The sequence below is a fragment of the Schistocerca cancellata genome, chromosome 3 (assembly GCF_023864275.1).
Source record: "Schistocerca cancellata isolate TAMUIC-IGC-003103 chromosome 3, iqSchCanc2.1, whole genome shotgun sequence".
Classification (NCBI taxonomy): domain Eukaryota; kingdom Metazoa; phylum Arthropoda; class Insecta; order Orthoptera; family Acrididae; genus Schistocerca; species Schistocerca cancellata.
Genome location: NC_064628.1, coordinates 874212254 through 874225858, shown reverse-complemented (window position 1 = coordinate 874225858; position 13605 = coordinate 874212254). Strand labels below are relative to the sequence as shown.

At 41.5% G+C, this 13605-nt stretch overlaps 2 long non-coding RNA genes across 2 annotated transcripts in view; one reads left to right on the top strand and one right to left on the bottom strand.

The window, feature by feature from the left end:
• LOC126175947 (uncharacterized) overlaps window positions 1-11536 on the bottom strand; it is a 322248-nt gene extending 310712 nt beyond the window's left edge. Inside the window, exon 1 of the long non-coding RNA XR_007535626.1 lies at window positions 11491-11536. This is a non-coding gene — a long non-coding RNA (uncharacterized LOC126175947). The remainder of the gene's footprint in view (window positions 1-11490) is intronic.
• The window catches only part of LOC126175946 (uncharacterized), a 645439-nt gene that overhangs the window by 320115 nt on the left and 311719 nt on the right, over window positions 1-13605 (top strand). The window contains exon 4 of the long non-coding RNA XR_007535625.1: window positions 7609-7638. This is a non-coding gene — a long non-coding RNA (uncharacterized LOC126175946). The remainder of the gene's footprint in view (window positions 1-7608; window positions 7639-13605) is intronic.

Sequence of the window (13605 nt, the reverse complement as noted above, 5' to 3'; positions counted from 1 at the left end):
CAACAGAACGTACCAGCATGACTTCAAACACTTTGTTACAGGAAATGTTCAAAATGTCCTCCGTTAGCGAGGATATATGCATCCAGCCTCCGTCGCATGGAATCCCTGATGCGCTGATGCAGCCCTGGAGAATGGCGTATTGTATCACAGCCGTCCACAATACGAGCACGAAGAGTCTCTACATTTGGTACCGGGGTTGTGTAGACAGGAGCTTTCAAATGCCCCCATAAATGAAGGTCAAGAGCGTTGAGGTCAGAAGAGCGTGGAGGCCATGGAATTGGTCCGCCTCTACCAATCCATCGGTCACCGAATCTCTTGTTGAGAAGCATACGAACACTTCGACTGAAATGTGCAGGAGATCCATCGTGTATGAACCACATGTCTTGTCGTACTTGTAAAGGCACATGTTCTAGCAGCACAGGTAGAGTATCCCGTATGAAATCATGATAACGTGCTCCATTGAGCGTAGGTGGAAGAACATGGGGCCCAATCAAGGCATCACCAACAATGTCTGCCCAAACGTTCACAGAAAATCTGTGTTGATGACGGGATTGAACAATTGCGTGCGGATTCTCGTCAGCCCACGTATGTTGATTGTGAAAATTTACAATTTGATCACGTTGGAATGAAGCCTCATCCGTAAAGAGAACATTTGCACTGAAATGAGGATTGACACATTGTTGGATGCACCATTCGCAGAAGTGTACCCGTGGAGGCCAATCAGCTGCTTCTAGTGCCTGCACACGCTGTACAGGGTACGGAAACAACTGGTTCTCCCGTAGCATTCTCCATATAGTGACGTGGTCAACGTTACCTTGTACAGCAGCAGCTTCTGTGACGCTGACATTAGGGTTATCGTCAACTGCACGAAGAATTGCCTCGTCCATTGCAGGTGTCCTCGTCGTTCTAGGTCTTCCCCAGTCGCGAGTCATAGGCTGGAATGTTCCGTGCTCCCTAAGACGCCGATCAATTGCTTCGGACGTCTTCCTGTCGGAACACCTTCGTTCTGGAAATCTGTCTCGATACAAACGTACCGCGCCACGGCTATTGCCCCGTGCTAATCCAAACATCAAATGGGCATCTGCCAACTCCGCATTTGTAAACATTGCACTGACTGCAAAACCATGTTCGTGATGAACACTAACCTGTTGATGCTACGTACTGATGTGCTTGATGCTAGTACTGTAGGGCAATGAGTCGCATGTCAACACAAGCACCGAAGTCAACATTACCTTCCATCAATTGGGCCAACTGGCGGTGAATCGAGGAAGTAAAGTACATAGTGACGAAACTAAAATGAGCTCTAACATGGAAATTTAGCGTTTCCGGACACATGTCCACATAACATCTTTTCTTTATTTGTGTGTGAGGGCCGGCCGAAGTGGCCGTGCGGTTAAAGGCGCTGCTGTCTGGAACCGCAAGACCGCTATGGTCGCAGGTTCGAATCCTGCCTCGGGCATGGATTTTTGTGATGTCCTTAGGTTAGTTAGGTTTAACTAGTTCTAAGTTCTAGGGGACTAATGACCTCAGAAGTTGAGTCCCATAGTGCTCAGAGCCATTTGAACCATTTTGTGTGTGAGGAATGTTTCCTGAAAGTTTGGCCGTACCTTTTTGTAACACCCTGTATAAATTTGATGCTGCTGAGTACACAAGTAACTGTAAGATACAATGAAGCGCCAACGAAATTGGTACTGGCATGCTTATTCAAATACAGATACATGTAAACAGGCAGAACACGGCGCTGCGATCGGCAACGCCTGTATAAGACGACAAGTGTCTGGTGGCGCACTTGTTGGATTGGTTACTGCTCCTACGATGGCATGTTATCAAGATTTAAGTGAGTTTCAACGTGGTGTTATAGTCGGCGCACGAACGATGGTACACGCCGTCTCCGAGGTAGCAATGTTCCCCCACGACCATATCACGATTATACCGTGAATATCAGGAATCCGGCAAAATATCAGTTCTCCGACATTGATGCGGCCGGAAAGAGATTCTGCAAGAACGGGACCAACGACGACTGAAGACAATCGTTCAACGTGACAGAAGTGCAACCCTTACGCAAATTGCTGCAGATTTCAATGCTGGGCCGTCGACAAGTGTCAGCTTGCGAATCATTCGAAACATCATCGATATGGTCTTTCAGAGCCAAAGGCCCACTCTTGTTCCCTTGATGATTGCACGGCACAAAGTTTTACGCCTCGCCTGGTCCCGTTACACCGACAGTGCACTGTTGATGACTGGAAACATGCTACCTGGTCGTACGAGTCTGGTTTCAGATTGTATCAAGTGGATGGACGTGTGCCGGCCGCAGTGGCCGAGCGGTTTTAGGCGCTTCTGTCCGGAAACGCGCTGCTGCTACGGTCGGAGGTTCGAATCCTGCCTCGGGCATGGATGTGTGTGATGTCCTTAGGTTAGTTAGGTTTAAGTCCAGGAGACTGATAACCTCAGATGTTAAGTCCCATAGTGATTAGCGCCATTTGAACAATTTGATGGACGTGTACGGGTTTGGACACATGAATACATGGACTCTGCATGTCAGCACGAGACTGTTGAAGCTGGTGGAGGCTCTGTGGGGCGTGTGATATGGAGTGCTACATCTAGATACGACTCTGACAGGTGACACGTACGTAAGCATTCTGTCTGATCATCCGCATCCATTCGTATACCTTTTGCATTCCGACAGACTTGGGCAATTCCAGCAGGACAGTGCGACACCCCACACGTCCAGAATTGCTACAGAGTGGATCCAGGATCACACTTTATGGATTTCATCACTTCCGCTGGCCACCAAATTCCCCAGACATGAACATTATTGAGCTTATCTTGGGTGCCTTGCAAGGTGCTGTTCAGGAGAGATCTCCACCCCCTCGGACTCGTACGGATTTCTGGGCAGCCATGCAGGATTCATGGTGTCGATTCCCTCCAGCACTGCTTCAGACCCTAGTCGAGTCCATGCCACGTCGTGTTGCAACACTGCTGCTTGGTCGTTGGTGCCCTAACAGTATCAGGCATGTGTATCAGTTGCTTTGGATGTTAAGTGTATTTGTTCAGAAGCTAAAATCAGAATGGATGTACAACCATACACGTCGACGTGACAATGTTCCGCACCAAAACATTATTGTCAGAAAATTAGTTGCTTTTATTGGCTTGTCGCGGTCCTCGATCCAAAGATTCGTTTGATGCAGCTCTCCACAGCAGTCTAGAGTGTGCAGGTCTCTCTCTCTCTCTCTCTCTCTCTGTATCACTGCTGCAATGCATGTCTGTTTAAACCTTTTCGCTGTATTGAAGCCTTGGTAAATGTCTCGTCACGAATTCCAGAAAAGACTGCGTTACCTTCGGAAAATTATTTTGATTCTATACTGTAAAAATAAATATGACGAAGATGCAGGAGACGGAGTAGAAAGGAAAATATTGACTTCTCAGCACATCAAAACTGGAGACAAAGTGGTGAAAGAAGTGAAAGAATTGTATCTAGGAAACGAGACTGCGCAGGATGGCCGAAACGAAGGAAGATGTCGGAAGTAGATAGGCACAGGCAAGGAAAGTTTTTTTTTCACTAACAGAGCTCTAGTGAAGTTGCATATTGAATAGGACTGAGGAAGTTCCTGTATGTCTATGTCAGGCGTATACCACTGCATGTGCGTGAAAAATGAATCATTGGAAATCCAGAGAAGAAGAAACTGCAAGCATTTAACATGTGACCTTATAGAAGAGTGTGAAAAATTAACGTCCTATAGCTTGCGTATTATTTTACTAAATTTTGACTGTGATGATGTTTCTGATAGTTTGCTTAGGAATTATTTGCTTGTCTCTGGAACACACGATAATCAGAATACAGAAAAATGCATGTTTTGTACATTTTTTGCACAATGGCCAACGGCCAATGCAAATCGCACGTGTGTTTTAATAACCAAAGAAATTGCAAACTTCAAATTTCAGTAGGAAAATTGGATTTTCTGTAGTAACTTTTTATTGAGAAAACTGTTTCACAAAATCATTTTTCCACTGCAGTATCAATTTTGCACTTCGCTGTGTGACGCTAATTAAGAAGACAAACGCTCCCTCCCATTAACTATTACGAAAATATCTGGATGGTTCTGAATAAAGCAACAACTGAAGTAGAAATTAGTCTGCAGGCCTACTTTCTTTATGTTAAATATTCTCTTACCACAAGTACACGTGGATGGATGCACATTTGTCAATCACAAAACAGTGAAATGCTGAACAAAATTGAAACATTCATCTTAAATGTTTGCTGAATAGTGCTGTCAGAATCAACTTATTTTCAAAACAATCATTAACTGTTTATGAAGTTTAAATTTTAGTTCGATATTGCACGAATTTTATGAGTGTTTGCTCATTCGATAAATTGTCTTTCAAGCAATTGTTAATCTCTAACAGTCTTAGTCAGGAAAATTTTTACAATTGTAGGTATATTATAAGATACGGAACAGGATCCTATGACAGGCACCGTGACTAAAGTCAGGAGCAGTGTCTATGGAGCATGAAGCGTATATCAGGCACCCTCTAGTCTGTGTAGCGAGGACGCCGTCGCCATGGTAGCAGCTAGTGTGTTCGTATGGTGTTATCTTTGCCCAGGCCACGGCGTCCGTATAGGTTCCTGCCGTTATGTAAACGGGAGTGACACCACCAGCAGTCGACCAGTGGGTAACATATTTCAACTTTACGCAATTTTAACTGTTGTATAATGGAGTCTTTCTGACGGATATCTATAATTTCACAGTGTAAACGCCCAGAAGATGTCCAAAAATTTTATGTTGGTGTTATTCTAACGATAAGTTTTATTGCTGCAATATTATTTTGCACTAGTGGGCTAAAGTAAAATTCTGTGTTAGAGCATCAATTCTCACCAGTCAAAACTATATTAATTTAACTGAAAACTAAAACAATGAAAAATTCCCGGTTTTCTTCAGGGTTTTTCCCAGATGAAAAAAGTCCCGCGTTTTTCCGGACTGTCCCTGAGCAACCCAACAAGATCCTACAGGATAACTTTGTTTTTGGAAGTAACTACTCAATAAAATATAGCTTCTCATTTGCCACTGATCCGAAAGACATACAAAGTTCTAACAACTGCCGAATGATCCCTCTAGATGTAACAAATCTGTGTACTAACACCTCCATTCACGATGCTTCAGCTGTTATTAAACAAAACCTAAAAAATACAAGAACCTCTCCCTGGCATAGATCACAGATTTCATTACTCTTCTCGAGCTGATAATGAAATACAATTATTTCTCTTTCAGTGGAAAAATCTGCAAACGATCAAATGGACTAGCTACGGGTGCCAGCAGGAATGTTCCTCAACCACCTAGAGCACAGAAGGTTTCACGAAAAGCCAACATGCGTTCAAAAATTTCAGTTATAAGGAATATATGCAGGCTGTACATTTCTGGTCTTTGATGGGGAAACAAAGATTATGTCCAAGACATCCTGCAAACGTTTAACAAAATGCACAGGAATATTAAATTCACCTGTGAGCATGCACAGAAGATCAACATGTCTTCCAGTTTCACAGGAAACCAGCCACCAGAGACATAAACACACATCTCCCTTCTGTCACCCCAACAGGCACAGACTAGCAGCATGCTGCTCAGTGATTCGTAGAGCTCTAAAAATCCCACTGAGTGTCGAGAACCTCCAGAATGAAGCGAAATGATAAAACAAGTAGCTGCAGATAATGAGTAAAAGCCCACACTAATAGACAATATAGTTAAAAAAAAGTAAATGAACAAAGTGAGTGTCAAGAAGCTGGTAACACTAAGAGCTTACATCCACTTCCTCGGTAATACCTAGCAAAAAATTGCCAAATCTTCAAGCGACACAAAATAAGACTGGCTTTTCAAAGGAACAATAAAATTTTCCAAATACAACCTCATATCCCGAAATGCAGTCAGCATTGATCCTTCCTTTAGCACATTTAAAATCATACACAATAAATGCCCCGCTCAATACATAGGTTAAAGAGGTCGTAACTTCTACACCAGATTCTTGAACTCATCAACGCCTTCTGATTCAACATATCACACAAATCTGCAATAGCCTCCCATCCAAAAGATACAGGACATCCATTTGACAATGTAGAAAGCTACCTTAAAATATACATAAACTGAACAAATGACTCGGAAAATCTCTGTATAAACAACTAGAAATCTATATCCACAGGGAGAATCTTGGGGAGCATCTATTCAACGACCATAGTGAAACAGACAGGCTCAACCAACTTTTTCATAAGCTTTGCCAAAGTACTTCAGACATTCTCATAGTTTACTATTCCAGTGCACACCAGTTTCTCAATAAGTTCACCCTACAATATATGTATGTATGATGTGGTGTAATCATTTTGTATATAAGAAATTAACAGAGTAATTAAATTGTGCACATGTCTATATTCTGGTGCAGCCTATTCACATTTTCTAATACGAACCATTTAAGCACTCATTTTTTTAAATACATATTTAGGTAAATGTACCTGCCTAATGTATTAACCAAATTAGGCAAATGACCATATCTTGCTGCAGCCATTCATATTTTTTTTAAAAAGGGAAACATATCTATGTAGAAGTCATTCAGTCTGTTATCTTTGTAACTAATGTAAGCAAGCATATCTGTAACATTTACATCTTTAAATTGACGATGTAAACACAATGTACAGTGGAGAGAGCATACAACAAGCAGTAGTATGCAGAATTTTTACGACTCTGCCGTCCCTATAAGTACAATTCACTGACGGAAATTCATTTAGCCGGCCGGAGTGGCCGAGCGGTTCTAGGCGCTTCAGTCCGGAACTGCTCGACTGCTTCGGTCGCAGGTTCGAGTCCAGCGTCGGGCATGGATGTGTGTGATGTCCTAAGGTTAGTTAGGTTTAAGTAGTTCTAAGTTTTAGGGGACTGATGACCTCAGATGTTAAGTCCCATAGTGCTCAGAGCCATTTGAACCATTTTTTTGAAATTCATTTCTTTTACCCCAAAAGCACCTTTCCTAAATAAAGCTTTTATCACTAGCAAAATACACAGCATAATCCACACTACCCTTGGTCTGCTATGTTGAAAAGAAGTCTGTACTCTTCACCAAAACCAGCTATGTAAATAAACAGTTCTCCACCTGAAGATAATGGTGTAAACCATCGAAACGCGCAGTGGCAAAATAAACAAATGACTGACACAGAAAACTGTTTTATATGTATTCATCAACTACGGCAGCAAATCACATCTGCAGCGAACAAGTGTTCCGTGTCGTCTGTGGGGCGACGGTAAGCTGGCAGAAAGAAGTCCACACGACAGCCACTACCGATACTTGTACGGAAATTAGTTGGTCACTGGTCAATATGGAATGACAATATAATTCAACGAAGCAACACAGATCCACATTTCCGCCGTATGTGTACATTCTGCTCTGCTAACTGTGAAACAAACCTCTTTTTTCGATGAAAAGTCTTCATTATTTAATCTTTACTCTTTTTTCTGATATGTCTTGTATAATAAACATTGTAATACTTATTATGTTATTTAAAAATAAATATTTGTAAAAAGAAATCTATTTAATTTCCATTCACTTTACTAAAAGTGTTTTTGTCTTTTGTTTTAGGAACCTCGGCGCGTTGGTAGCTAATTGGAGGTAAGAACAAATCCAGTATCAGATACATCTTCCAAGCTTCTTATATTTTATCAATACATATGTGTCAATATGTTTCCATGTTTGTCTAAGTTAAACAAATATGTGCTTTGTTTCAGCTGTTACCGTTTCCGTGTGTAGTATCTGACAACAATAAGATGTCGTACGTGAAGTGTTACAGTTATTGTCTACGAATTAACTGTAATGGCGTAGGATTTACGTGGAAAACCTCTGTCACAGTGTTCTTCATACAGATTTATATGTCATTTACATCATGTAATTCCTTTTCAGGACGAGAGTTTCCAAGAAAAGATGTCATACATTTTGTACCATATACATGCAGAGATGGTGTCTCTTTGATTTTCAGGGCTATTAAAATCCTGAGGTTGTATAGTGTGTTGTGTTATACACCTTTTATATGTACGTTTGCAACTCTTCCAAACTGATTTAGGAAACCTGAAGGTATACTTGTTGTTACTGACTCAGACCCGAGATGCTACAGCTACCCGAAGATACTGTGGAATTCTGCGTCGGAGACTTTTTCGCAGGTAGATGTTTCGTTCTCGCGGGCACGTTCTGTACAGTGAGCCATCAAAGGACGCAATATGTTCAGCCTCAGAAATTCAGTTTGTAGCACTAAGAAAATGGAGTACTAAGTCCAATGAGCTAACAGCAGTTTGTTGTGGATTGTTTATTAGTTATACATTGAAATAAAAAATAATACGACAGTAATGTTCCAGAGCTGCACGCAATGTTTAACACTTACTCATATGATTCCATTTTTGAACAGTAAATGCACAGAAATTCGTCCTGTACCTATTGATGACAGTAATTTACATAATTAGAAGAGTTACGAGATGTTAGGGAATGTTAATAGTATAACTATCCAGTGCCAACAATGTAAACAGCCTATATCCCAGGACGTCAAACTTCCAGAAAAAGCACTGAAGATCATTGCTTCCATCGCTTCCTGATTCAGATAACTAACCTGAGCACATCTTTTCTTTATTACTTCACCTCCTTAGTACGTCACAAGTGTGCTCTTTCGTTACTCACAAAGCAAATTCCGCATCGCACCCCTCTCAGATTTAGTGGTAAAATGGCTTAGTGGATAGCCTGTCAAAAATTGAACAAAGATCAAGAGAGAAAACAGGAAGAAGGATACTGAACTGCGAAAAACTCAACTTATGCTAACTGCATCGAGCAGTTGTGATGAACCACAGCATCGTGATTGTGTGGTCTGTGTTGGACAGCGAAGCAGGGTATCTGTGTTCAAATCTCCCTTCTGCCCCAATTTTTTCACAAAATTATCAACTTTCCCGTCCGGACGGTGACGTGTCTGTTCTCCTCCTGTAATTATATTATACATTGGTTATAGTATATGAGTCGCGAGGTAAGAAGATATTACGGTCACAAGTAAATGTGATGAATAGTGAGAGCAGGTGAGGTGCCGCATACACCTTTCACAGAAATGACAACAACAAATAAGCGGGTGTGAATTATGTTACAACAAAGTAATTCTAGAGTCGAAACTTCCAAAACGGAACGCAAGAGTCGTAACATGTGATACTTGAGGCGAAAAAATAGTAGGTTCTTACATGTGGAGGTTCCTTCTCTACACCTCGCTGTTGTAAACGGACGTTAAACCACGCCACAGACACAAATTTGAATACAGCGAGCGGTCACGTCAGTGACCGGACGGAGAGTTAATAACTGGACAGTTCATAATTTTGTGTAAAAAAAATAAATAAATAAAATGGGTAACGAGGAAGAGTTGAACACGGATCTCACACCAATCCAACACGCTGACCACATAACCACGACGCCGCCGCTATGCAACTGCGCCCATTGTTGAGCTTGGGCCGTTCAATTTTACGATTTTGCTTCTTTTTTACACAGTTCAGTACGCCTTTTTTCTGTTTTCATGCTTGACATGTGTTCAGTTTTTGACGATTACCCACAGGGCCATCTTACCACTAAATCTGACGGGAGTTTCCCTCGTTAGCTACACCGTTATTGTGCTGCGCAGTAGTGGTTCAAATGGCTCTGAGCACTATGGGACTTAACATCCATGGTCATCAGTCCTCTAGAACTCAGAACTACTGAAACCTAACTAACCGAAGGACATCACAGAACACCCAGTCATCACGAGGCAGAGAAAATCTCTGACCCCGCCGGGAATCGAACCCGGGAACCCGGGTGCGCAGTAGTGCTCCGCACTGAATCAGGTTACTTAAGAGACAACGATTTATTGCAAGCTTGTATGAAAACATGTATGATATATTTTCTACGGTACCGTAACGTGTGAACGGTGAAAAGAACCATTTTTGCCAAGCAGATTACAGTATCGGTTAGACCAGACTTAAGTGGAATTGAACGACCATTTTAGAAGCAATCGGCATCGAATTGAAGCGAGCTTGGTAAGTATCGGTTCACAGTGGTGAATCTTTGCGAACTTCCACGAACGCAATGTTAATAGTCTACTCTTTTAAAAAGTACGCCGTGGACAATTTTTTTCATTCATTTTTATGCTTGACAATTAAGTTGGCGATCTGATTATATGGCAAGCGCTGTGGTGACATTGGGGTGCCGGTAACGGTGATTCTGTGCATGCTCACCTATAACCGAGAAATTACTGACGATTTTCGTAGTCATGATCGTGTTGCGTACCTTTCTGTTTTCACATGTGTGTGCTTTGTAATTTTGATGGTGGTTCTAATTATCGACTGGAAGAACAACTAGTCGTGACAAAATTACTTGTGCAGGCACGAGCGCTGGACCCGTAAGTTCTTGAAATAATGCAACCTCTTTACGTAGAATTTCGTGTAAATGTTAAGTTTATTCTTAAATACAGTGAATAGGATCAGAGAGCAGAAAAACTCATCTGCGCTGAAGACTGAAAACCAGACGTGAACTCTGATCGATGCGTATCTACCGCTCCGTTTTTAACCAGGGTTCACCGAGACACCGCCCGTGTCATACGCGTACAAGAATTAAGTAATCAAAATTGCCCGAAGATGGTTACCAGAAAAACTGAAAACTTAAAAAGCGGAACATCGTCTGTGAGTTTGACAGGAATGCAGACATGTGCTTCGATACACGAGTATGGTCTTGAGACGAAGAGGCAGAGCATAGAGTGTAGAAAAGTGGTGACTAGCAGACATAAACGAGCCAGATTTTCAAAATAAAATAACAAAGGCCATTCTGATATTTTTTTTTTTAGTTTTTACTAGTATGAAACAGTGACTTAGAATAGGTCCCGAAGGTCTGTCAATTCTGCGTACTACGGGCACATTACGAAAAGTTTGCGCGAAATACTTCGCAAAGTGGAGACCTAATTCGTAGTAAGATAAGTGGCAGTGCCTCAGAAGGACACTGTCATACGGCCGTTATTGGCAAGCAGATTTTAAACACGGACAGGAACCCCACCAGCCCTCGAGGAACGGCCTGGCCTCCCCCTCGCCCGCCGTGGACGGTGAGTCTTCGAGAATGCCAGCCACTAGTGCTAGCGAAATGTCACAAACGTCGGCCGAAGATGCCGAGACGAAAGCCAGAAGGCGATACGCCAACAAAACAGCAACTTCGCGCATGGCTCGAAGGCTAGAAAAATAACCGGGGAAGTAAAACAAAACTTAGAGGCTTGACTTTGAACTGTGTCACATGTTTTTAGTTGCTTGTGTGCGAATTTCCTGATACGTCATACGTTTTTTTGCCTTTGGATTCCCCCCAAAGGAACACGTGGGACACTGCGTTTTCGTAAACGTCAAGTGGAGCAAGAAAGCCATCTTTTGTTAATGAAAATAGGTTAGTTCTGTTACTGCGTAAAGCGGCCGTGAACGACGTCTCTTTTCCTACCTGGTAACCGGAGAGGTTGTGGCGTTCTCGCAGCCCTCCACGGCAGTCGCACGCAGACTGCTTTTCCTGTTGGCTTGCTGCCACTTGCTTTATCTCACGTTATCTCGTTGCTCGTTACCACCATCCGGAAACGCGTGGTTTCGTATGAGGGCCCCGTGCATTATCCACGCTGCCTTGTTGACGAGAGCTTTTTTCAAACTAACATTCGCTCACATCTCGCTAATACTTACTCACAAAATTGTTCAAGCGCATTTTATACTTGCATACAAATTACTCACTTTCTCTAGACATTCTGTTTAATAATTTTCAGAATTCATTTCCACTAAATCAAAAGAAGATATTGGCAGCATCTGAGATCGCTAACGCAAATCAGACCTATAAGACAGATTAGGCTACATTATATGCACTGTACATTCCATGCATCCACAGTGAGTATGTACTGAATATGCCAAAAAGAAAAAAAAATACGTATTTTCAAAGGAACTTAAATGCTAATGGTGCTTCCACACATCAAAATAAGGTTCTCAAAGACGTGGAAAAGACCAAAAACTTCATACACGTTTTTCATTTACATGTTAATTAAAAGCTTACTCCAAACGTTTAAAACTGCACGTACTAACTTCATCCTGTGTACGTTTAAATGTTTGTAGTAAGATAATTCGTAGGCTGTAGTCTACCATCGTCAGAACAGAAACAGTTCACAAAGGTAACTTACAGGGATTATCTTTCTATATTGAAGCTGTGTCACAGTCAGATATTATGTAGCTTTCACGAAATGTAATGTCATTAACAGTATAGATATCCATTGTTTCTGCCAACAATGTCATTGACGAAGTAGACGTTGTCCGCCAATAAATCGCTTAGGCTGCTCTTAAACTCTTAATTTATTAATGTCTAAACAAATTTTTGTAGTTGCTGCGTACTAGTTGAAAATGGTGCGGACACATTTCTAAACTAAAGTGAGTCACCGTAAGAGTTTATGAAAGGTCATTAATAAACACAAAAAGTAAGAGCCCCTCATATGAGCATCTTCTACGAAACTGCATACATTTGTTTCCCATTTAGATAAATAGGTAAGTGCATACAGTACTCTTTCTGCTAACACTTTTTGTTTTCTGTTAGACAGAGTGTGAGCTGTTACGTCATAACACTTTTATATACTAAAAAGGATGGTGTGATATACACGGTCGAATGCCATTGAAAGGTCACGGTAATTTAGTGGCTAATGAATTAAGTAGATGCTAATTACATGTGCAACTAGCCTTTCCAGTATTAGACCATTTAGAAATCCAAGCTGTAGCTCTGGCAGCACGTTAACGTAGTCAAATTAGGGCCCTGCGACCGCGTGGCCCGCACGTGCCTGTTGTGTGCGAGAGAGTTCGCGAATACGCTTCGCGAACGTTGGCGGAAGTTGCCGAATATAACCGATGCTAGTCACAGCCGCGTGAGCGTACGTATAGCCGGCCACGCGGCTGCACAGACGCGTGAGAAGTCGCCCGCAACCACGCGGATTGCATGCGCATGCACGATGCTCTTCGCTTATTACCAGGCTTGGACGAAATTTATGTGAATGGCGAGTAACGAATACAAATATAAATTACTGTTCGTCAGTCGTGAATAACAAATATTATTTGAAACATTACTCACAAGAATAAAAACACTTATTTGTCATCTGTGAATTAAAAGTGTTAAGAATACTAGGTAAATTTCAAATTCAATAGCGTTTATAGCTCCAATTCTTTGTCGTTTTAGTAAATGACTGAACTTTTCATTTCTTTTAAATTAGTTTTCAGAACACTTTTTTCTTTTTCTTAAAAATGTCTCATCAGAAACTTTACTTGATTTATGGAAATTTACCGATGTGACACTAAACAAAATATGTGCAACACATGCAGTGCAGTCCAGAATTCATCTTTAATCATGGTTTCGATGCATGACTTTCAGCTCACAATCTTTTTCAGTAAAAATTGAGAAATCATAAATTGGGCTGTAGCTTTTGGCAAATAATTCGTTGTGATTCCACTTTAACTTCAATTCTCAAATTAGATTCCTAGTAAAATCTTCTTTTTACATCATCATGTCATTCGAAGCTCGTGATCTGATTTATTTGGCTGT